The sequence below is a fragment of the Athalia rosae genome, chromosome 1 (assembly GCF_917208135.1).
Source record: "Athalia rosae chromosome 1, iyAthRosa1.1, whole genome shotgun sequence".
Classification (NCBI taxonomy): Eukaryota; Metazoa; Arthropoda; class Insecta; order Hymenoptera; family Athaliidae; genus Athalia; species Athalia rosae.
This window is the reverse complement of record NC_064026.1, coordinates 30,324,507-30,346,952: the sequence shown is the minus strand read 5'-3', so window position 1 is coordinate 30,346,952 and position 22,446 is coordinate 30,324,507. Positions and strand designations below refer to the sequence as shown.

Below are 22,446 nucleotides of genomic sequence, written 5' to 3'. Positions count from 1 at the left end.
ACACGTGGAGGTTCGCAAAAATGAAGAGGAAATCCAGAGAAAGCTTGTTCGCGAAAGGGCTAATTAGCCCGATTTACGACTATATATTTCGTCACATCTGGAGACACTTTCAGAAACTCATCCGGCTGGTAAACTTTGATGAGAAGGATTCATTATCCGCGAGCGCCGTCTCTCCTAATTGATCGTCCTCTCTCTTTCTCATCTATTCGGAACGATGCGCCGGCGTTTAATTATAATTTTTGCAGGCGAACGAAAATCGCCCCATTTGATTTTTTCCGTTACCTATTTTCTCGGTACGATCTTATACATCGCCGGCTCTCGGCCCTGGGGTGCTCTTACTTTATTATACGTTATTCAGTAGGTAGAACGTCTGGCTTCGACTCGTACCGTACCTCATTTGATACACCCTCGAAAATTATACTTATTAGCACCATTAGCCTCGCGGTCTCTCATCTCGCGCGGTCTGCGGAGTTCTCAAATTGATTTTCACCCGCTACGTTGCTCGTCTAGTTTCTCTCGAGTTCCCTCATTTTCATCTTCGACTTACTCTGCGCCTAAATTCGCGGGGGGTATACGGTGACTATCGGCATATCCTTTTTGCGACCGGTATTGCCCACCGGTGATTCTGAGTCATCGTCAGCAGGAATATAAATCGGTACATAAAGTTCCTCCGATTAATCATCGTTTCGCACCGATCGATTCCACGACAAATTCATCAGCCGCCTTATACATCGACTCCGATGTAATAACTATTTCCGCATCGAAGTTATTCAGGGTGTATATAATATACTATATACGTATAGGTACGCCGGGAGCTGGCACCGTGAATAATCATTTGTGGCCCGCAACTAATGGTGTTTCGCTCGCTCGCTCGCATTCAATTGACATAATAAATTTTAATTGCACGGTTTCTAAAATCCTACCCACGAATATGGATTCAATCGGACCACCCAAGTCACCGCCGTTCGAGTCGGTCGCACGTGGCTCTTACTGGAAAATTTATCATCATAATAATCGACAGGTGGGTAATAAGTCTTATTGTATATAGTCGTCGTATCGAGTACATCCTCAAGTGCGTATTATAACTTTTGACACCGCGATAAAACGTATATGCGATACCAAATTTATCGATCGTTAGCGTATCTTCCGGTCAGATTTTCTATTCTTTTTCATACTCCGGCGGTTTTGGACCGTCTCCTCTCGTTCGACGGTTCTTCGTCGGCGCGTGGAAAAGGACTACAGATAATAAGAATACGTATTTCCAGACAATATATAATGGCGTGAGACGTACGCGCGTGGTAGGTACAAGGGTCGTTCGAACTTGGGAATCTTACGAAAACAAATACAAGAAAAATGAGGGGGGAAAAATAAGTGCGTGTACAGAAATAGAAAACGGTCGTGGAAAGAAAAAAACGCTGGAAATACGAAACCTCGCTGTAAATGTTTGTCCGCCGCTTAAAATATTGCCAAAAAAAGAAAAATCCCTCGCTCTTTACGCGCTCTTAACGCGAATCTCGCGCGGACACGCTCGAGGCTTTATCGATAATATCCATCCAGAGTACATAGGTATCGCGAAAAATGACCAACTTTCCGCGTAAGCCCCGTACGTAATATTCGCGTGTCGCCGAGCTACTCCGGAGATATAGAGTTCGATACGCGTGTATACTACGTACGTATACTACTACGTATAGTGCTTTTGACAACGCTGCAGCGAGGCAGCGAGGCGGAGTGGCGTATAATTGGTTCAAATTAATTAACCACTGTTTGACTTCGCGATGAATCTCACCGTGACACTTACCCTCGGTAACTGTTATGTACGCACGTGTAATTAGAATTACACGCGTGATCTGATTCGCTGATTGAGTATACGTTATAAGCGCGGGCGCGCGCGCGCGTATACATAACGTATGAAATTAGCCGCGTCGTCCGTCCCGCACCGAAGCGAAAGACGGCGGCGGTTCCCGCTTTTGGTATAATCTTCTTTTTATTCCGAGCCCCGAACGCCACGGCCCCGAGGTCTCGCCGAATGAGTTTTGACGGTCGATCGTCGAGCAGGAAGTTGAAAATAAACGGCCCGCTTCCGCAGCACCTATAACCAGAGAGGCCCGTTATAGCTATACGGCTCGAGTCCGTGATGATCGCGTGTGAGAGCGTGCGAGCCATTTTTCTTAGCGACAAATCTATCGCCTCTATCGCCGAACAATGAGCCATCAACTGATAATGCGCGATTTGCAGTCGACGAGGTGTCCGCCTCCCCGTTCCGCGTAACTCTCCTCGGGCCCGATCGCCCCCGGCTGCACGTCGTGCGCGATATGTTCCTAATGAGTCGGTCCGAATGCTTGCGAGAGAAGCGAAGCCTGCGGCCGTTTCTCGCTCCTCGCTCCTCGACGCTCTTCGCTCGAAATATTGATTTATTCCTCGACGAGGTATACACATTCCTCGACGGAGTAGTTGGCCCCCAGCGAGGAGGAGTCGCTGCTAGATCGGGTCTGCGAACAGGTGAATCGGCGAAGGCGTCGTAACCGTTGAAAAGCTGCGGCCGAGTGGAGGGGGGGCGGGCGAAGAGGAGCGTCTTTCCAGGCAAACGGTGGCGGAACGAATGTTGATGAAATTTCAGGAGAAGCGCGGATTCGTCTCCTCCTTCGTAGCGTACGATGGCTCGCCGATAGTTATTTTTATAACCGCCGCCGTTTCGTCGTTTCTCTGTGAAAAGAGCCGAAACCAGTGAAAACTGGGAAAAGGTAAACTTGGGAGTGATCTAATCGCCGAATCTTTTTAAGGGGGAAATATGCTTCGTCAGATCCTAAATAAAGGTATAGAAAATATGACGGAGCCGGGGGGAATCGATATGATAAAATCGAGTTGGCGAACGCGCGAGAGGGTTAGGTGTGAAACAACGCGAGTTATGAGGGTAGAAAAAAATCGAGTCTACGCCTTCGACAAATATCGAGTTACCGCCGATCGCGAGGACTGCGTGAGCCTCGCGTTTTTATTCAAGTATAAAAGCAATTGAAGGGGGACGATCTTCAAATGACCCCGGGCTATTCCGAGGATCTGAAAGTGCCCCGATGCCCGGAGCCCTCGAGACCGTCCGGATTAAACTAATGGATTATGAAAGCGCACGCACCTTAGCCTGATAATTGATCGTCATTAGTCGCGATAGAAAAAAATTACAGGAGTTCAATTGCTAACGTCGACCGCTATATGTCGGCGTCTGCCCCGCACCTGATGCCGTCGTTTTACTTCTCGTCCTAGCTGACTCACCTGGGTCATATAATGATACGACCTCAACGTACCGAGCCATTTTATACCGAGCTATAACGCGACCCGTGCAAAAGCTCGCTGCGAAGATTACTCTTCAAATTTACGTTTTTTTTTCTTTTTCTTCTTTATTTTTTTTTTATGTAATATTATACCGTTGCGCAAGTGGCCAGAGATCGATTATATAGTTTTAGAATCTTGAGAATCAAAGCGATGAGTTTCTTTCCCAGCAATTTTAGTTTCGTTTGATGTCGAGATGAAGTTGCAAATGATCCATTGAGCTGCTTTTTGCTTCGCGACGACTTCATTGAAGTCCTCCCCCGTAGTCGCAGAGGGCGCGCCGCCCCGTTAAACAGGCACACTCAACGAGATCTTTACAACGCTGTCCTTATTTTTGATCATTTTTCAAATTTGTTGTTCTTAACGATCAGAATTACGCATAGCTGTACGTCAGTCGACGACGGTACGGAAACTTGCGATTCTTCCTGTCTTTCGTCGTGAGCTTTTTCCACCCACATCCTCGTTAGATTCTCCCGCTCGCCTCAATAATTTACTTCTCGATCGGGTGCCTATTGTACACCGTCTTTTTATCCTACCCCCTCGCCTCCCTCTCATCGCTCGAGACAACTCGCAGCTTGTATCATAGTTGTGGTCCCTCGCATTAACACTCTCGTTACGTTACATCCCACCTGGAAAATTTCCAGAGAATCAAAGATCGAGGAGATTTCGCTTCTGCTGCCGGTGCAGAAAGCTTCTTTGAATGGACCCTACGGATTCAAAGGAAGCGAATGAAATTCTGTAATGTAAGGAATACGATTTCACGTCAGAAGTCACCGCGTTGCTGCTGATATTCCGGATAATAAACCGCGCTCACTCACTATCATAATTGTTTACTCCTTATACTCCTGTCAGTAAGTTGCAAATGCGTGAGAGTGGCGTTGGACTGGAAAAGTGGATATCATAGATCAGCAGATATGGGCATGAATAATGCGGGCTCCAGACGTTAACTCGGAGACGTCAGTCGCGGCAGCATCCGATATAACGACGACGAAATGGCGGTGGCCGGAGTCAACGACGCTGCGAAACTCTACGGACTTCGGATATCGCACAGGCCGTCGTCGCATCGAATATCGCGGATCTTTCGAGATGTGCCTACGGAAGATTTTAGAGAGTGAACTGAAAATGAGTACACAGGTGAAAATTTGCCTCATTCTAACTCCGCGATTCAAGTGTCACTTTAACGAAGATTCCTCTACCACGGCGTCTCTGCGTTTCGATTTCACGCGCAGTTTAAGAACAACATGAGAATTTTTGCGGCTGGCAAAAGCTCTCACAATCAAGAGGGTCTCTCTTTTCGAGGCTTTCGTCGCGCCCGCGGTCTCCTTTGCGTGGATATCTTTGCAAAGTTGTAGCATTTGCTGAGCCATTAAATTGACGTTTCACGGTTGATAATTACGACGAGACGATATGAAACGAGTCGAGACGTTAGGCCAACCGCGAGGCCATGCGATTGAGAAGATATATAAGGCCGGGTCGCATCGGTTGGTTAAAACTATGCGATTCTGCTGCGAAAACGAGTTAAATCGAGAGAGGTGAGGGGAAGGGAAGGGAGACGAAGAAAGAGAGAGAGAGAAGGAAGTTGTAAATCAGAAACGATGTTCTCTAGTTTGGAATTACAAATTTATTCGAGCGGCACTAAAATACCATTTCCCTGCACGAAGTTTGCTTCAATTTGACTGAACCGAAATGTAAATTTTCCCCTCTTTCGCTTATACGCGTATAGAGGCTGCGGTGCTTGCGAATTTCGGGACGTCTATCCGAGCAACAGATGGTCCGTGTATAGATTCGGCACGTACGACGTTACGCCAGTCTTCATCAAATTTTCGTATTATTGTGAAAAAGAAATTGGCAGCTGAAAATCCTTTCCCACAAAGTCGATGTCCGATTGAATCTCGAAGCGGGAGGTGAAAACTCCATTCGTTGATTGCTCGAGGCGAACTTGCCTAAGCTTTAACAAAATGTCGGCATTATCTGCTATGGTAAAATAAAAAATAAAAAGGGGAGCTTTTTTTTTTCTAAAAAAGAACAGCGACGAGTAAAAACGTAAGGGCTGGAAAGAAGTACGTGACGGGAGGAGGGTGCGGGTCGTGGGATAGAAAAAAAAAAAAAAAAAGAACAAGTTCGACCGCTCCGCAATTGGTCCGTCGTTGATACGATGTTAAATGTATCATTTGTATTCAGTCGTCGAGGTGCTCCTGTGGGTTGTGGATCTCGCCCGCACCCTGTCACCACCAGCGCGCATGGATCCTCGCCTCCGTCCTCCTCGCTCCCGTAACATACCCCGTACATCGTTGATCCAGTTCAGGAGTAATAGTGAACGTAACGGCGTGCACCTTATTATTCCGTCGGCCGTAACTATCGCCGCACCGCGTAATCCTCGGTACGGCTTGGAAATTTTCTCATCCAGTACCTATAATCGAAGGAGAGGTCTTTGATTAATTTTTTTTTACACCTCAGAGTTACCGTTTACGACCGCTCGTATACTCTTAAAAAATATGGGATGATATGGATAACAATTTTCCGAGTGAATTTGTCCCCCAGCGACTGGGATCGCCGGTCAAAGTTCAAAGCGGCTTATTCCGGATACGAATTCTATTCTATTGTCGGTCCCCAGCTGCAGCTTCGCTCGCTCGTTTTCTGGGGAATCGCGAACGGACGCCCACTTTCACCTTTACCTCTTCTACCGTTCTTTATACCTGAACAACGGAGTTTCGGAGAGGAAAAAGGCTCACAGAATTTATTTCAGAGTAGATATCTATTATTTTGCCGCATCGAGATACCGCGCAATCGTCTGCTCCCTTCGAAAAATGAGCAATGACGAACGCAAGTTCGCGGTCCGTCCTCGCGCGAAGTGCGAGATGTCCGGTGGTAATGCAGCTGTTCTAAAAATTTGATGACCAATCAAAACTCTTATTTTAATTAGTGACTATAAAATTGATCGAGTTATCGTCAATTTATTGCTACAAAAAATAAAAAATCAAGGATCACTCAATGGGAAGAATTCGTAGCACGATTTAGTCGATAGATTTGTGATCCTGGAGTCAAAATACGTTCGAAAAGTGTCCTAAGATTGATTTTAACAATACTTCATGCCGGTCCAAGATTCAAAAAAATCCAAAGGAGTACCCTTTGGAGTTCGTTCAATTTTTTTAGATTTCAAAGAAATTGTATTGGTTACGTTAAGCTTGGAAAGTAACGAATAAATTGTCGGTCTCCCTTTCATAATGTATAATAACACGATGTAGGGAAAAAAAAATTATTTCTATTTTTTTTTTTTTTTTTTGTACACCCGGTGCCTCTGATTCTGAACTAAAGGCCTATGCTTTAGCATGGCAGAATGGGACAGAACTGATCTCCTTGGGTGTACCCTGAACCATTTAAATATGTACTGATTTCGCACATATTTATTTCCTTAAACGGTCTGCGGTTATATAGAATTCGCAGACATACCGCAAAAGGATGCCGCCGATCAGGTGGATCAAAGGGGTAATTCAAAATTACGAGGTGTGAACAAGATCTTTATCAGGCGATGACAGCTCGTCTGACACCTGCTAACAATAGGGGCAAGAAAAAAAATCAGGAAAGGAATTTCACACCTCTTAGTCTACTAAAAAAGCAATAAATTATGTTTGAATTGCGGCACGTGCCGGCTGTCGGAAAGCCCGACGCACGTGTAAAAATTGGGTGTCGCGAAAAGCGACGTGGACTCGCCTTGAGACGACCGAGCGGGAGCTCGCTACCGACTGGTCTGCCGACTGCATTTGGGTGATTCTTTTTAGAAAAGGATTCCGTTGCGAGAAACCTTAACGGGGCGTGAGCACGGCGCAAAGAGACGAAACGCAGCGGTACGCCGCGAAGCGGTACGCCGCGGAGCGGTAGAAATACGAACGAGATGGAGAGCGCTCGAGCTCGGAACGAATGATCGGAATTTAACAATGAAATTGACATTTTCATGGCGAGTTTTTGTTGGAATGCATCTAACGTGGAAAGTCCCACATACAAATTCTATCTAAAGTGAAAAAATGTAATTAACTGTTACAATTTCGTGGATGAGAGCTCGTAGAATTGAGCGCCGACTTTGATTCTGGTCTTGAAAATTTCGTCTATTCCAGCACATTTTTTAGAGACAATAATAGTCCGAATCAAATTGCAGTTCTTTCGAAAATTTATTCTTTTTATTATTTATCGATACAACGTCGAATTCGTTGATGCTTAAAATGTAATAATTTCTTCTCTGGCAAGTTTGTCTCAAACTAGACATTTTTTTCAAAATACATTGGAAAAATCACCTTCAATCGATTTCGAGAATACTTAATTTTTGACCTAAGAATTAATCTTTTTTCTCACATGTTATTCTTACGTATTTGAATCTCAGTAATCCGGATTCGCTAGTCAAATTGATCTATCTACAGAATTAAACGAGTTATTGTGAATATATCGATCTAAAACGTGAAAAATCGAAGATATCTCGATGGGAAAAATTCCTAGCTCGGTTTGGCCAACGGATTCGTGTTCCTGAGACCCCTTTGGATTTATTCAAATTTGAGCCAAAAATTTTTATTCATTAAAATTGATCATATGGCACTTTTTCAACGTATTTTGACCTCAGGAATCCAAATCTGGAAGAAAAATTGGTCTATCTCTAAAATTGACCGAGTTATCGCCAATTTTCAGCTTTTTGGGGTCAAAAATAAAAAATTGATTTTTTAATCTATCTTGATGTAATTTGAGCTCAGGAATCCGAATCCAAGAGAAAAATTGATTTATCTTCAAAAATAACCGAGTTATCTCCATTTTTTCGCATTTTTTACCATAAAAATGGAGATATCTCGAAGGGAAAAAATCGTAGCTCAATTTGGACAACGGATTCGTGTTCCTGGGGTCAAAATACATAAGAAATGTGCCATACGATCAATTTTCAAAAATAAAAATTTTTGGCCAAAATTTGAAAAAATCGTAAGGGGTACCCCTTGGAAAAATCTCAAATTTTGGCCAAAAATTTTTATTTTAAAAAATTGATCGTATGGCACTTTTCTAATGTATTTTGACCTCAGGAACACGAATCCGTTGTCCAAATTGAGCTACGATTTTTTCCCTTCGAGATATCTCCATTTATATGGTAAAAAATGCGAAAAAATGGAGATAACTCGGTTATTTTTGAAGATAAATCAATTTTTCTCTTGGATTCAGATTCCTGAGCTCAAATTACATCAAGATAGATTAAAAAATCAATTTTTTATTTTTGACCCCAAAAAGCTGAAAATTGGCGATAACTCGGTCAATTTTAGAGATAGACCAATTTTTCTTCCAGATTTGGATTCCTGAGGTCAAAATACGTTGAAAAAGTGCCATACGATCAATTTTAATGAATAAAAATTTTTGGCTCAAATTTGAATAAATCCAAGGGGGATTTTTTTTCAATTTTGGGGCCACAAATCAGCTCTTTTCTTTTAGTAGGATTTTTATGGTTCTCCTATGTATGTTGATCTCAGGAATCCGAATCTGCGAGTCAAATTGATCCATCTACAAAATCAAACGAGTCATCGCTAAGTTATCCATCTAAAACGTGAAAAATAAATGAGAGTCGAATGAAAACGTAAAACATCAGCGGGTGTTTCGCCTCCTTTTATCACAGTTTTGTCGGACTCAAGGCTACGGATCACGATCGATCTCGTACCCTGACTCCGGTTTGTCGCAGCTTGAAATTCCAAGACCGTGGACGAGCACCTTCATTAGTAAACTCTTATCGGGCAATTTGTTAAGGCCATACGACTTGAGACACAAGCCTATTTTTTACGTCGTCCTAAGAAAAAGTTAGATTTCTTGCCTCGACTAAAGAAACGGGAGACGGGCTTACGGAAATTACTGGTCGAAGAAAGGAGATATCCACATCATGGGTAATTTCTATCCCTCGATTGATATCCCAGTCAAATCCTGGACGACTTCAAGGGGTTTTGGATTAAATATGAGATTCGCAAAGATGAATTCCCATTCGCGAGAGATTCTTGGAATCCGAAGTGTACACAAAACCCTGAAACGTTCAGCGAAGAAAAAAGCGCGCAGAAGCTAAATTCAACCGAATTTGTCTCTTGTAAGGATTAAGGACGTATCCTGGGCCTTGCCTACCTCGGTCAGGTATAACGTCACTATGTTGTCCGAGGCAGTCAACCTATATGACCGTCCGTCCATGTGCCCTGTGATGTAGCCAGGGCTAGCCCGAGTCAACCCGGGTGATTCCGATAGCCCTACGGGTTTCTTTGACCGACGATGAGAACAAGGGTGAGCGTAAAAAGACTCGTAAATCTCTGCCTTCGAGATAACGCCTATCGATTCACAGCTGCCGGAAGATATCCGAAAAAAATGTTGCTACGGAGGGCCTAAAAGACTGCGGCTTTTTTACGACGGGTCGATAATTGCAGATGATCCTCCTCTTTTTTCGAATAATTCGCGTCTCACGTTTCCACAATTTTCACAGCTTTTTTCCTGGTATCGGTCGACCGTCAACGCACCTCATTTTTCTGATGTGACGAACTTCTGATACGCCGCAATCCTTCGATAGGAGGACACAGATAATGCGATGGTGCGATAATCTGAACTCGGCAATTGGGCTGTGGTAAACTGATCGCGAATCTATAAGGTTTGTCAGCCGTTGGAAACAGGGTTGAGAAAAAATGATCCATGTCTTTCTCCATCTCCAGAGGCTCATTTGAGCAGCGGCTCGAACGGCAACGGCACCAACAGCGCTGACGTATGGTGCTTGAGCGAGTGAAGCTGCGCGAACGAGTGATAAGGAAGTAACAAATTGCCTAGTCGGGCAGCACTCGATTGTAGTACGTTTTCCTCTCCGGCTCTACTCCATATTATTCATCTACGTCACGTTCTCCGTCTACACGTGTGAATATTATACCGCCCGGTACCTTTTGTTGTGCGTCGCGGATGATATATGTATACCTACACCATCCACATGTTAGGTATATCCCGTATCCTCCGATCGTGCGAGGTTCGCGAGGAGAAAAATCACTTCGTCTACGCACAGGGGGGAGAAAAAGTCGAAAAATTATTCTCCCCCGATTACCGAAAATATATCTTCATAAAAATATATACACCTTCGACGATTAAGTGTACAGAGGTGTGTTGGTCCGCGAAGGCTGTAGCGTTCGAATCCAGATTTAACGATACGTTGATCAAATCCGGCGAGTTTCGAGGGTTCCGAATATGGATAACGCGGATCGGCGTAGGCAAACTTTGAAAATTCTACACCGCCTCCACGAAATTAGGAGAGTGGAAAGCACGTGATCGCGGTGTTGTAATGGACGGTGGTGAGCGAAACTCCAGCTATACCGGGCTCCGTAATTAAATGGTGCTTGTCCTGGGGGAGGAGGAGGGAGAGGATCGAGGAAGAAGCCGCAACTTCTATACGCGTACATGGACACAAACCCTTTCGCCCCCGTCCCTCCGTCCGCCGACAAATCAGTTTTCTCCGCCTTTATTCAACCCCTCGTTTTTCTCTGTTTCGCAAATTTTAACGAAAAACACGATAACTTTTTTTTCCACCTCTCTTTCTGTCGCTTTTTTCGACCACCGAAAGTCGGCCGGTATAGCCCCAACGCATGCAAATTTCACGGACGCCCGTACCCCGACCGACCCTGTTTTGAATTCAAAGGCGATTTCGCTCGACCTTTTCCCGAACGATTGTGGCGCAGAAGAGATTGTAACACCGGCAACGCGTCGAAGAAAGGCGACCTTTGACATCGTACCTCTTATTACCGGTCCGCCGGTGCGCCCACTTATTACACCTTTTGTGTAAAAAATTCTCCTACGACGCTGACGTACGTAATTTTTCATCGAAATTTTTTCCGTACCTTTCAAAATTGATTCGATATCACGTTTCGCAACATCGACGAAGATTTCTCGGCGCAGGTATACAAAGTTTCCGATTCTCTCATGTGCCGAATTTTCTGTTCTCAGACGGAGCTCCTCGTTCGCCGTGTGATGTCGACGGGCTCGAAATGGTGAGTGTTTTTTTTTTTTTTGTCCCTTAATTTACGACGGTGAAAATTTTTTCAAAAACATAATTCCTCCCTCGTTCGAAATACCTTGCGAATTTTAATCCCATCGGCTGTTGAGCGTGACGCCTCGACGTCGTAGACAATGGAAAAGTGGGTGCCCGAGGTTTTACAGTTTTTAGCCAAGTGCCTCAAAAGCGGACTCAACGCGTGAGTGAAATTCTGTTGTCTAACGCACCCGCGGCACGACGTACGTACGTAACAGAAGCACCCGCAAATTCGCCTCGCACGGGTGCGGAACAATAAAGATCCGGACAATTATTCTCTCCTCGCTACTACACGTGCACACGTTCTACCTATTGTAACACCGTCACACGTTACACGTATACCTGTGTGGGGGGAATATTCGAGTATCTTAAGAAACATGGCCACCAGCCCCCCAAAAGCGTTTCAAAAATCTATAAATACTTCGAAAAATGTCACAAAAATCCCCAATTTCCGAACATCGACCAGGCCATCGGACGGATTGCAATATGTACATTATGAATAATATATCGTAATGAGAACGGTGGAGTTCAATTCCTCCTAAAAGCAATTTCTGAAGATACCCCGGTCTACCCTGAAATAAATTCGCGAATTTGTTTGTTCAGTATGGAGTGAATCCCGATGAAAAAAGTAAGCTGTTTTAAGTTCCCAATATTCAGCGGAGATATGAAAGTATGAAAAATGATTATTGCCCCGGGGGGGTGGTGGAAAAACGATTCTTCTTCCGACAGTCTGAATAATATCGTTGTGTGCTTTACATATTTTTCACAAGCAACAAATCTACGGAATCAAAGAAAAAAAAATAAAAAAAAAAAAAAAAAAATGGGACCACAGAATGAAAATCGGATGAAACGCACATTTGGCAGACTTCGTCGTCGCTTCTGTCGGGGTGTAGATTTCATGTATCACGCTTATATTTGCGCTCGTGTTTACACCTGCGAATATACATATAGCAGTTGACTATAACATTACCGACGATTAGCGCCGCGAGCAACCTTTACCGGAGGCGTCAAAGAATCGTGAGCTTGTCGCGTATCCTCGTCCCTTTACCCGGACTAAATTAACGGAGTTTCGGCGTTCGTGTTGCGAATTCAATTAAGAGGCGAGGGTCTACGCAGCCCGATTCCTAGCGGTGCACGCGGCTCGGATATCGCGTACCTGGCGTGCGCGTTGATTTACCGTCTTTCGCTACAGCCATAGATCACTAATTGTGAGTGACCGAGGATGGAGTCCGCGTTACGCTCGCCAATAAAATATTCGGCCTCAAGTTCGCGCTGCGTAGGTTACCTCGATAAAAACTACGTACGTGTACGGTTCGGTCGCACCAAATAAAGGTATGACAGTTTTGTCGTTACGCGGTGATTAAAGCTACGATCGCACTTTTTGAGTTTCGGATGAAATTGACGTGCGTTCGTGCGCAAGGCAGTGCGCGAAATGTTGTTATCTTTTCACGTTCATTCGGCGGTAAAAAATAGCTCCTGGTAAAAAAACAGGAAAAAGAAAAAAAGAAAGTACAGCTTTACCACGTCGCCCCCGCAGCCATTGAGAGAGTTTGCGGTGATTGGACACGCGAAACGGTCAAAAATTTGTTAGAATTCAGGCGTTCGCCAACACATGTTTGATCTAGCGACGCGTCCCGGCAGCGCCTCCGGCCCGAAGACTTAGATCGATTTTTGACCCCGCCGTTAGAGCGCGGTGAACCACACCGCTGCGGTAAAGTACAAATTGTACCTGGGATAGTTTTTGCCGAGATAGTTTCGACGAGCGTGGTATGAAAAATAAAAAATAAAAAAATAAAAAAAAAACACCAAGCGAAAAACAGAGGATTTGTGTCCGTTGTTCCGGTACAGCTTTATATAGGTATATGAACGGTGCTTTTCCGTGCCCTCGGACATGCCACAAAAAGTCCCGAGAAGTTCCGTGCTTGCACTGCGCAGCACGAGTCCGCGAGTTAATTGTCACTGGAATATATCGGAGTCGCGTATCCACTTAAAAAGTAGCCGTACCTCGGTCGATTCGTAATCTCATTTCTGTTCGGTTGCGGTACCCAGGTGGGTGAATTCGTACCCTGCTTTTACCCCCGACGTTTCCTAAGATAACGGCGATGAATCGAGCGAATACCCGAGTGTTTTACGCGATCATATTCGCGTATTTTGGTCCATGAAATTCGAGCGATGGTTTTTTTTCTTTTGGCCACTGAAGCGAAAACATCGTCATTCGCGAGTCTGCGTGGAGTGGAAGAGATCCGTTATGCACTTCGGTTCGCTCTTCTTCCTTCCGATTCTATTTTCATTTCGGTATGTAAATAATATCGTACACGAATGCAGATGAATGCAGAGGGACCGGTTACCCAGGAATATTAGACGGGATTCCATTAATTCGGTTTGAACGGATCGCTTGTTATACTTGCGGCATTATATCTCGAGTCTCCGCAACGCTTTTGCGCTAACAATTTCCTCGCTGATTGGCGACACGCCGCTACCCAAACCGTATCCGATATCATCTTTCTCCCGCTGCTCCCAATGGAATTTTCCAAGTTTGTCCGGCCCGAGCCTCCGTTCTTACAGTTGTACGGGTGTACGTCTATATCTACTTCTAGTTTGCCAGCAATTTGGCGTTTTGTATTATTCTATGTACGTATATACGGCGACGACACCTTGGTATCGATCCACCCTTTTCTCCCGGGGCCGTGGCATCGCGATCACACCTACGTAACTACACCTATACGTATAGATAACATCAGAGCTGGCTTAGATTTAGAATGCCATTGTCTGCAAAAAATGAAAGATCGTCGAGCAGGACCATCTGGCGGATAGAAAGTCGATTCTTTCCGGATTCCGGTCACATCCTAACGATCGAAAATTCATAAGGTATAAGTTACATAAATTTTTTTTTTTTTTATGGGAAGTTCATCGCGTGCTCGGTGTATATCTTACCCTACCGCTTAGAATTCACCCTGCCTCTGCGAATTGAGCAATTTGATTTTCATAGCCATGAGATTATCAGTTGGAAAATTGAATCGGTCGAGATATCCAACTGATTAGCGAATTACAATCCATGGTATTTACGAGGTATGATCTTTTCTTGGTAACGTTGCAGACTCGGGACGGTTCGGATGGGGCTCGAGATCGACTGTCGGGGGCATTCGACCCTCGTCACGTTTCGCGGAGTTTCGCTAATGTTGTATAATATCGGCTGTTGAAAATTAAACATTCGCGAGGGTAGCCTTGCCGGCGGGGAGCAGCAGCGACAGCTCTCAGTACCAAAGAATTTAATACGCGACCACCTCGTTTTTGCCGATCTACCGCCTTCCGAACTCACAATCGGTTTACCCTCTTCCCGCTCCCGTCCTCCTTCCCACTCAACCCTCTCGCTTCCCGAAGTTGTAGCTGCTGGTACAGCGGTTTCGCCTCGCCTAAGCCCCTTTCGCAGCTTAGAAATGGGTGAGCCAGCGGATGGCTTTATAAACCAGTTAACGACTACTAGGTAGGTGAATAAACACCTGAATTATCAAAGATTCGCTCCGGGTGAAATCGGCTTTGGTGGAAAGAAAAAAAATAAAAAAAAAAACTATATCGACCCTCGCGAGAATCCGCGTGAAAACACGTCGACGAAATTTCAACTTGTTTTTCTCGCCGATCGCCTCCTCGCGTACAACTTCGATATTTCTACCCTCTGGATGTTCATCCTTCAGTTTTTCTTCTCTGACCGAAAAATCTTTCGATACTCGTCCCGCCACGGCTGTCTTATCGATTCGTCGCCGTGGAAAAGTACGATTTCCTTCGCTCATTGTAAGTTGTAGCCGGGCGAAGGTAGGTCTCGAGAAAGGGAGGGAGGGAGGGAGGGGGAGGCGTCGAGAGGCCTCGGGTAAGGGCGACCCGATCCGCGGGGTTCCGCGTTCGCTCCTCGCCACTTGAACTCCGCTACGTTGACATCGCTTTCACCCGCCGGTGCCGCCCCTCGCTTATCTTCACTTCTCCGAGTCTTCGAACACGTTCGCCACATTTTCACCAGTTTATTTTGTTTACCGGACGATTCGCGATCCCATTACCGAAGTGTACATATTTCGCCCGACCTCCGCCCGTCGGGATGTAATCTATGGCGAAAACTCACCCCCCCCGCCGCTTTCCCGAGGTAAAATAACTCGCGGTACGCGAGGGATCTATTCAGTTTATGGAACGGCGTTGTTCACGTTTCTAGCAGTAAATATCGGCAAATGTTCCTCCTGGATTTCGACGCCGAAGAAATTGCACGAGTTAATGAAATAAAACGAGTGCGATAAGTTGGACGGTTTTCACGTGTGATCGCAAGGGACGAAGAAAGGCGGACAAGATTGGTACCGGCGGTGGGTTTATTAACCTCGTGTATCCTGTAATTTTATTATTATGGTCACTTTTTCCAGCACCGTCTTCATCGCCCTCGTCTCGGCGTTGTGTAGCTGACGGGGGGGGGGGGGGGGAAATTTTTACAACTTCGTTAGCTCGGGGAATTGGATTTCGCGTTCGAGGATGTATTATACATATATATATCTATAAACCTTGGCGTTATCGCGTAGCGTGACGAGCTGCTAGCAACTAGCTGCTAATGCTTTCATAAATTCAATACGCGGTGACAAAGTGGCGCTGCAAGCGAAGCTAAAGAAGCGTGACCGATAGAATGAATATTAAAACTCACCTCTAGATAGACCACGTCGTCGTCCGCTAAGGGAAAAACTTCTCGCCTTCATTAATTTCCCTCCTCCGAGATCGCATCTAGCGCGTTTCAGCTTTCTAGACGAAAATCACGAATCCAATTCGTGTGTTTGCAGCCCCGTAATCGCGGGCTATCGGGACTCCGGAGTCGGAGATCGACACTCGAGGAATCTGGAGGAATACGGGCGGTCAGGTATGCGCAAGCACATCTCCGTATCCCCGGTGATGTGCACTTGTGCAAACACGGGGAGGTAGGATGCTGCGGGTTATGCACACAGCGATGTCGCATTTGACCGGTGAAAATCGAATATTCGTACTCGGAGTGTCGAGGGGGGTGGGGGGGGGGTGTAATCAGCTACCCTGAAATCGTGGGGTTTGTATAGTTATTATCGGACGTCGCGTCCGCGTTCGTCGTCCGTACTCGTGTACATCAGGTGTATAATAAGGCATCTGCATAGGCGAGAACGCACACTCAAGACACCCGACTCCGTCGCGCGCACAAAGTTAATGGAAGTTTCGAGTTTCGGTGTGTGCCGAGCGACGGCAAAGTTCCTTTCTCTTATCCCGTCGACTGGAGACAGCGCTAATTGGACGGGAGAGAAGAAACACTTGCGTTTAAATGCCGAAGGTCCCGCTTTAACTCCAACTTCCGACTCGCGACTTCCCTCCTTGCTCGCTCGCTCGCTCTATTTCACTATAATTTTCCGTCTCTCGCACACTTCCCCTGCACCGAGGGCGTGAGCAAACGAATCAACGTTTCCGTCGGCGGGACGTAAGCGAGCCAGCTTCGCCGCTGCGGATGGTATAAGACCGTCTCAACGGTTCCTTCCCTTATTGCGAGTTTTGCATGTACGGTATAAACGTACGTTGGATGATTTTTTTCTCTTCCGCTACCTTCCTTCTTATTACCATTCCATTATACGAGCTCGGAAAATCTCGAGGAGAAAGAGAGAGAGAGAGAGAAGAGAGGAGAGAAATATTCCTACGACTCAAGTTTCATCATATTAAAGCTCAGGCAACTCCGACCGGAGCGAAGCTAGGGGACGAGCGCGAGCATTACGCTAATTGTGGATCAGAGACGACTGCTAAATATAATTGCATTTGACAGTCCGAGTGTTTCGGTTTATGTATTTTCGACCGAGAAAAGTCGAAATTTTCGATCCGCACGCCCATATGGAGACGTCGGATATCGCGAATCAGAAACGGGAGAAATAGTTACCGCTACATTTCCATCGACGATGATTTACCGTTGATGAAAATGGCGAGGGTTTCAATCGACATACTGCTTTTCGTGTAACGGTCGGCGACGCGGACCACCGGGGATCCAATATACGTAATTGGGTAGTGCTACGCGAGTAAAATCACTCGAATCGAAAGTACAATGCGATATTATAGCCGCGTAACGGGTCCTCGCGGTCCTCCGATCATTTCGGAGGCAGGTGGGCAGACGGGCACGAATGTTGCTTCGACTGACCGGAGCCGATATCTATTCACGTCGGTGCGCCGACGCCCATATCGTAGCTCGATGTCGCGCCTGGCTCGCTTTTGTCGGTAACAGTCGGAGTAATGATGCTCAAAGGGATACAAAAGTGAAACGAAATTTTTCGAAACGCTTCCGCATTTACCTCCACGCGGGATGGTATTCATAAACCTCGAATACCTTTCTCCGATTCACTTCGCCTCGCTATTCTACCGATTTTATATTCTACAATTTTTCCTACCTTCGAGCAAATAAAAATTTCAGCTCGAGAAACCTTCGTTCTGGGAAAGGGCGATTTTTTCCGCGGCGTTCGACCCGGCTCGAAAAATGTTTCCTCGGAGTCGGTGGCGATCAGGGTCTGTAATCTTTTTTCAACATTTAGCGTTCAGCCTCCGCTTTCAGTCTTGAGCTTCCAGCTTCCACGAGCGTGGACCTTAAGTCTATAATGATTGGGTCCCTCTGAGTAGGAAGCGCCTTGTCAGTAATCCTATTGTCTTCTTTTTGATCCAATATAACAGATATAGCTAGACGAGAGTGTACCGCTACACGGTACATGTCCACTGCAAAGAGGGAGAATCGCCCGGGGCTTCTCCCACGCGCTGATCGCTACGCTTGTGCTGCCTCCGTTGCAGGCTCTCATCGCTCTCGCCTTGTTCGCTCTTCGCCCGCCGCCGTACCCCGCCGTCCAATTCTCCGCGATGGCTCATCTTCTTCCCTTCGCGATGAAAGACACCACGCCACACCGATAACGTATCGATCCTCTTTTTTCCCCGCTCCGTGTAACTCGGTGTCCCCGTCTCTGTAGCTTCATCGCTCGGCGAAGGGTCAAATAATGACGCTATCGTCGGGTTCTATCGAAACGCGCGATAATATTTACTCGCGAATGCGGACTCGATGCCGAGTAGTCCATATTTTCATTTTTTACCGGCTGTCCGTCATCGTCGCGCCCGTTTCCATTCTCAAGACGAACGTAGGTAGAAAAAAAAACCTGGAAAGACGGAAAATATTCGAAATGTGCGAAACGTACGCGTGTCGTTCTCGCCCTTTTCTCCGGTCGTTTCCTCTCATCGTACACGTGTGTGCAGAGCTGTATATCTTTTTACATAAGGAAAGAAATCGAAGACACAGGTACGGGTGAACTCGCGTGACCTCCGCGACTCCGTCAGCCCCCGGGGCGAACTTGTTTCCAAAATATCAAACAAACGTCGAGTTTGTCGCCGTTCGTCACACGTCGGAGTCCCCCGTCGCGGTTGTACCGGTACCGGTACGCGTCAATTAACCGGCGATCTCGCTCGATGAGAAAAAAAATTTTCGTCCGATATAGTCGAGCCGGTAACTCAATTTCGCCATACCGCTCAACGCCGAGACAGCCGAGAGAGCGGACCGATGGCGATAAAAAATAAATGATACGATATGTATCGTCGGGCGACGGATGCCGAATCGATTTCGCGAAAGAAAAGAATCACTCGATTGTGCGCGCTTCCGTCGCAGACTTTTTCGCTCGGCGTAATTCTCAAGCAAGCTGCGAGCCGCTCGTCGTTTCGCTTTCGCATTCTCGGTAGGCAGGGCACGTAAAATCGATTTGTGTACTCGCCGCGCTTCCACCGCGTACATATTTTCCGTGTTAAAGGACCCCGAATCGCCACGGGGAGAAACGGTCGGACGGACAAAGGTATTCGAGTACGATCGATGCCCCCGTCGGACGTGTTTCCACAGTCCGTGGATCGCGATCCCGTTCCGATCGTCCGCGTCGGCGGTATACGTCCAGTCCGCAAAAAAACGGTACCGGAAACGTTTCGCCTTTTTGACGAGGGCACAAGGACTCCGATCGAATATCGTGTCACGGGTAGTTGAGTCACATTTCTCCCTTAAAACGAACCGCGACCATTTCCCGCCTCGCTGACTCCTCCGGTCGAACTTAATTTCACGTAAAGAGTTATACATAGAGGGCGGAACACACGCTAAAGAGGAGAATCGCGAGGGGGAGGAGGAACACCCGGATTCTTCGGAGTAACTCGCGAATGGGAACCAGACCGGATGTGATAAGGGAAAGGAAGCGCTGTGACGAGGGTGAAACCGAAGGACGAGGAGAAAGCGACGATTGTCCGCACGGTTCGGCTCTTCCGTACGTCGTTATTTTTCTCTCTCCACTCGATTCGTGGGAATCGCGGCCCTTCGCTCCCTCGACCCGCTAATCTTGACTCTGTTTCTCCACCTCCGGAGATCGGGTATAAATTTCTGTACAAAAGGCGGAAGGATCAGGCGGAACAGATTGCGTGAGATCTTGGAGAGTTTGGCGGAATTTCCGGACTCGGATCTCCCGATCTTAGCCGGTTGTGATTTCAATTGCCGACCTTCCCACCAGCCGTCTGGTATCCGCTTGTTCCGGGAATCCCCGTCGCCGCTCTTCGTCAGTTTCGTCCTTCGCCGCACCCCTCGCTATTTCACGTCAATCCGACTTCGGCGGGTATTTCACCTTCCGCTCCCCGCGAATGCCGAATGGCGAGAGGCGGACGTGTTTTAGCGATCCGCGTTATACAGGTCAGAAGGTATGCACACGTCGGTGTTCCGGTATTAGTTAATTAATTCTTGACCAACGACGAGTTTGTTCCGAGCATCTTTTCTCTCTCACTCTTCCTCGCGGCGAACTCGACATTCGATATCTCCGCTCGCGTAGAGCGTTAACCGGAGATTTATCTACACCTAGATAAAGTCCGCACGTATTTACGTAAGGTGCACCGCCGTGTTTGCATAGCCGGGTATTTTACTGGAAGAACTTCATTTCACCGACCCATACGGCAAAAAATCCTCCGAGAGATTTTCTCGCTTTTATACGGTGCATAATTCGCTCGTGATTTCCGCTGCACGGTTTCTTTTTCGTTTTTTTCGTCCCCCTCTCCGCGCGCGCACCCCGACGAAACTTAATTTTCATAATGAGGTGTTTTCGCTCGACTTGCGTAATAAAATAGCCGGGGGGCTCGCTCGAACATTCATATACTTGATGAAATGATTCACCAGTATCGAATTTATAATATTCACTCGAGCGCAACGCGGCTGTCAAAACTTGTCGGCGAGGTACGTACCCGGTATAAAGCGGGTGTACGGCGGTAACGGGTGTGTCGCGGATTCGGGAGTTTTCGAGATTAGGGGTTCAGTCAACCTTTATTAGACGGGTGAAAGGGTTCGTCTACGCGGCTTTTGACGGAGCGTTGCCGTCTCGTATCTTGACGTATATCCACCCCCCCGGAGCAATGCGGCGGTACGGCGCCGCTGAATATTACACTTTGAAAAGATTAGGTGTGTAGTCGGTGCTATATGTACCGTGGATCCCTGAAGCTCGTCTACCCCCTCCGCCGCTGCTACTTTCACGGCGGATATACAGTTGGGCGAAAAGTGGCGAAAACGCAACCTAATCTCTCCCTTCGTCGAAACTCGCTATTTTCAGTCGGATAACCGTGCCGCCGTATTCAACCCCTATGGTTGCGTTTGTTCGTGCAGCTACTACACCCGCTCCGGTATCCGCGATTGCTGCCCACACGCTCTCCATAAATTATTCTCCGAGGTGAGAAAAATATGAAAAGTAGCGAAGAAGAGACCGCCGCCGCGGAAAAAAGCTCCCGCGTTTCATCGCATAAATCTGCACGCTCCTGCCGACTCAAATATTCGCTCTTTACAATTCGGGCTAATTAGCGAAATCTAATTTATTCGTCGGACCCCACTCGATGTACCCTCGGAGGTTCACTGCCTCTTCCCCGGTCAACTGCGACGTTACAACCTGTCGTGCGAACTAAGTTGATTAAAAAAAAAAAATTAATGGAAAGAAAACGAAAATGAAGGGAGCGAAATTGACCTGAAATTTTTAACAGTGTATCAATCTAAAGCATCACCGCCGCTCAGGCGCAACGTGTTCTCCCTAACAATGGTAGTTACCATGCAAACTAAAATTGCTACCCGATTTAATATTATAATTATTATTTTTCCCCTACCCTTTCGCTACGCGACGGGATGAAATTTACCGCAAATTACGTTCGTCGCGATGCAGCTGCCGCGACACAATGTTACGACACCGCCTCGGAGTTTTTCGAACCCGTATATACACGCGGGGGGCTACGGAGGAGGGAAAAATTTCGCGCACGATTAAATCCGGATCTGCACTCTCTCGAATTCGTTCGGTTCGACGACGACGACGACTACGACGACGACGACTACGACGACGCTCTTTGAAACTGCGCTGCAGCTGAATCGAGACACTGGAAGGCGACGCTAAATGACCAAGTCCTTTGAAATTCTTTTCATTTTCCCCTCCGCTTGTTTCGTACAGCTATTTCCGTGCGCCGTTAACAACGTATAGATTAACGTTGAGGATACACCGTTGAGGATGCATCGCGACCGGAAAACGCTCGCGTTCGGTGGAAGACGAACGAAATGCCGAGTAGACGTAACGCCGTCAGAGTGAAAAAGTGAGAAATGTACCCGCATGCGTGTTTGTTCGCCCTACATCACGACTTTTAGATCCAACGCGCGCGGCATCTCATCCCTCGGTCCCGCACGCATCTCTTTATTCGACATCCATCTCGTGAGATGGTGCGGCCTGTTAAGCGCGCTGAATAAAACATCAGGTAAACCGACGGGCGGAGGGAGTCTCGTTCGGATATTCTCGCAAGTTCGAGGCTAGTGGGGAATAACTCTCGGTTGCCTCGCGCGAGCGCCCCTGGCTCTCGCAACTCTGGCGAAATGGCAAAAAGAGAGATGGGGCGAAGGGGGGAAATGAGAAGTCTGAGCCCCTTAAAATTTTCAAACATTTTCCGAGCCAAGGTTAATATTGGCTTTTGCAAAATACGAAATTTTCGCCGAATTCTCGCTCCGAGAACGGGCGAACTGCGAATGTACGATAGTTCGTTCG

General features: G+C 46.8%; 1 protein-coding gene across 7 annotated transcripts in view; it reads left to right on the top strand.

The window, feature by feature from the left end:
* The window catches only part of LOC105683733, a 61,868-nt gene that overhangs the window by 16,357 nt on the left and 23,065 nt on the right, over positions 1-22,446 (top strand). For 6 of the 7 annotated variants that reach the window (XM_048651739.1, XM_048651745.1, XM_012396536.3 and 3 more), the window contains one exon: positions 11,290-11,333. The gene's annotated coding sequence lies outside the window, so the exon portion shown is untranslated. Of the gene's footprint in view, positions 1-399; positions 1,022-11,289; positions 11,334-22,446 lie in introns of those variants that run through there. The other variant, XM_048651754.1, reaches the window with a different exon arrangement.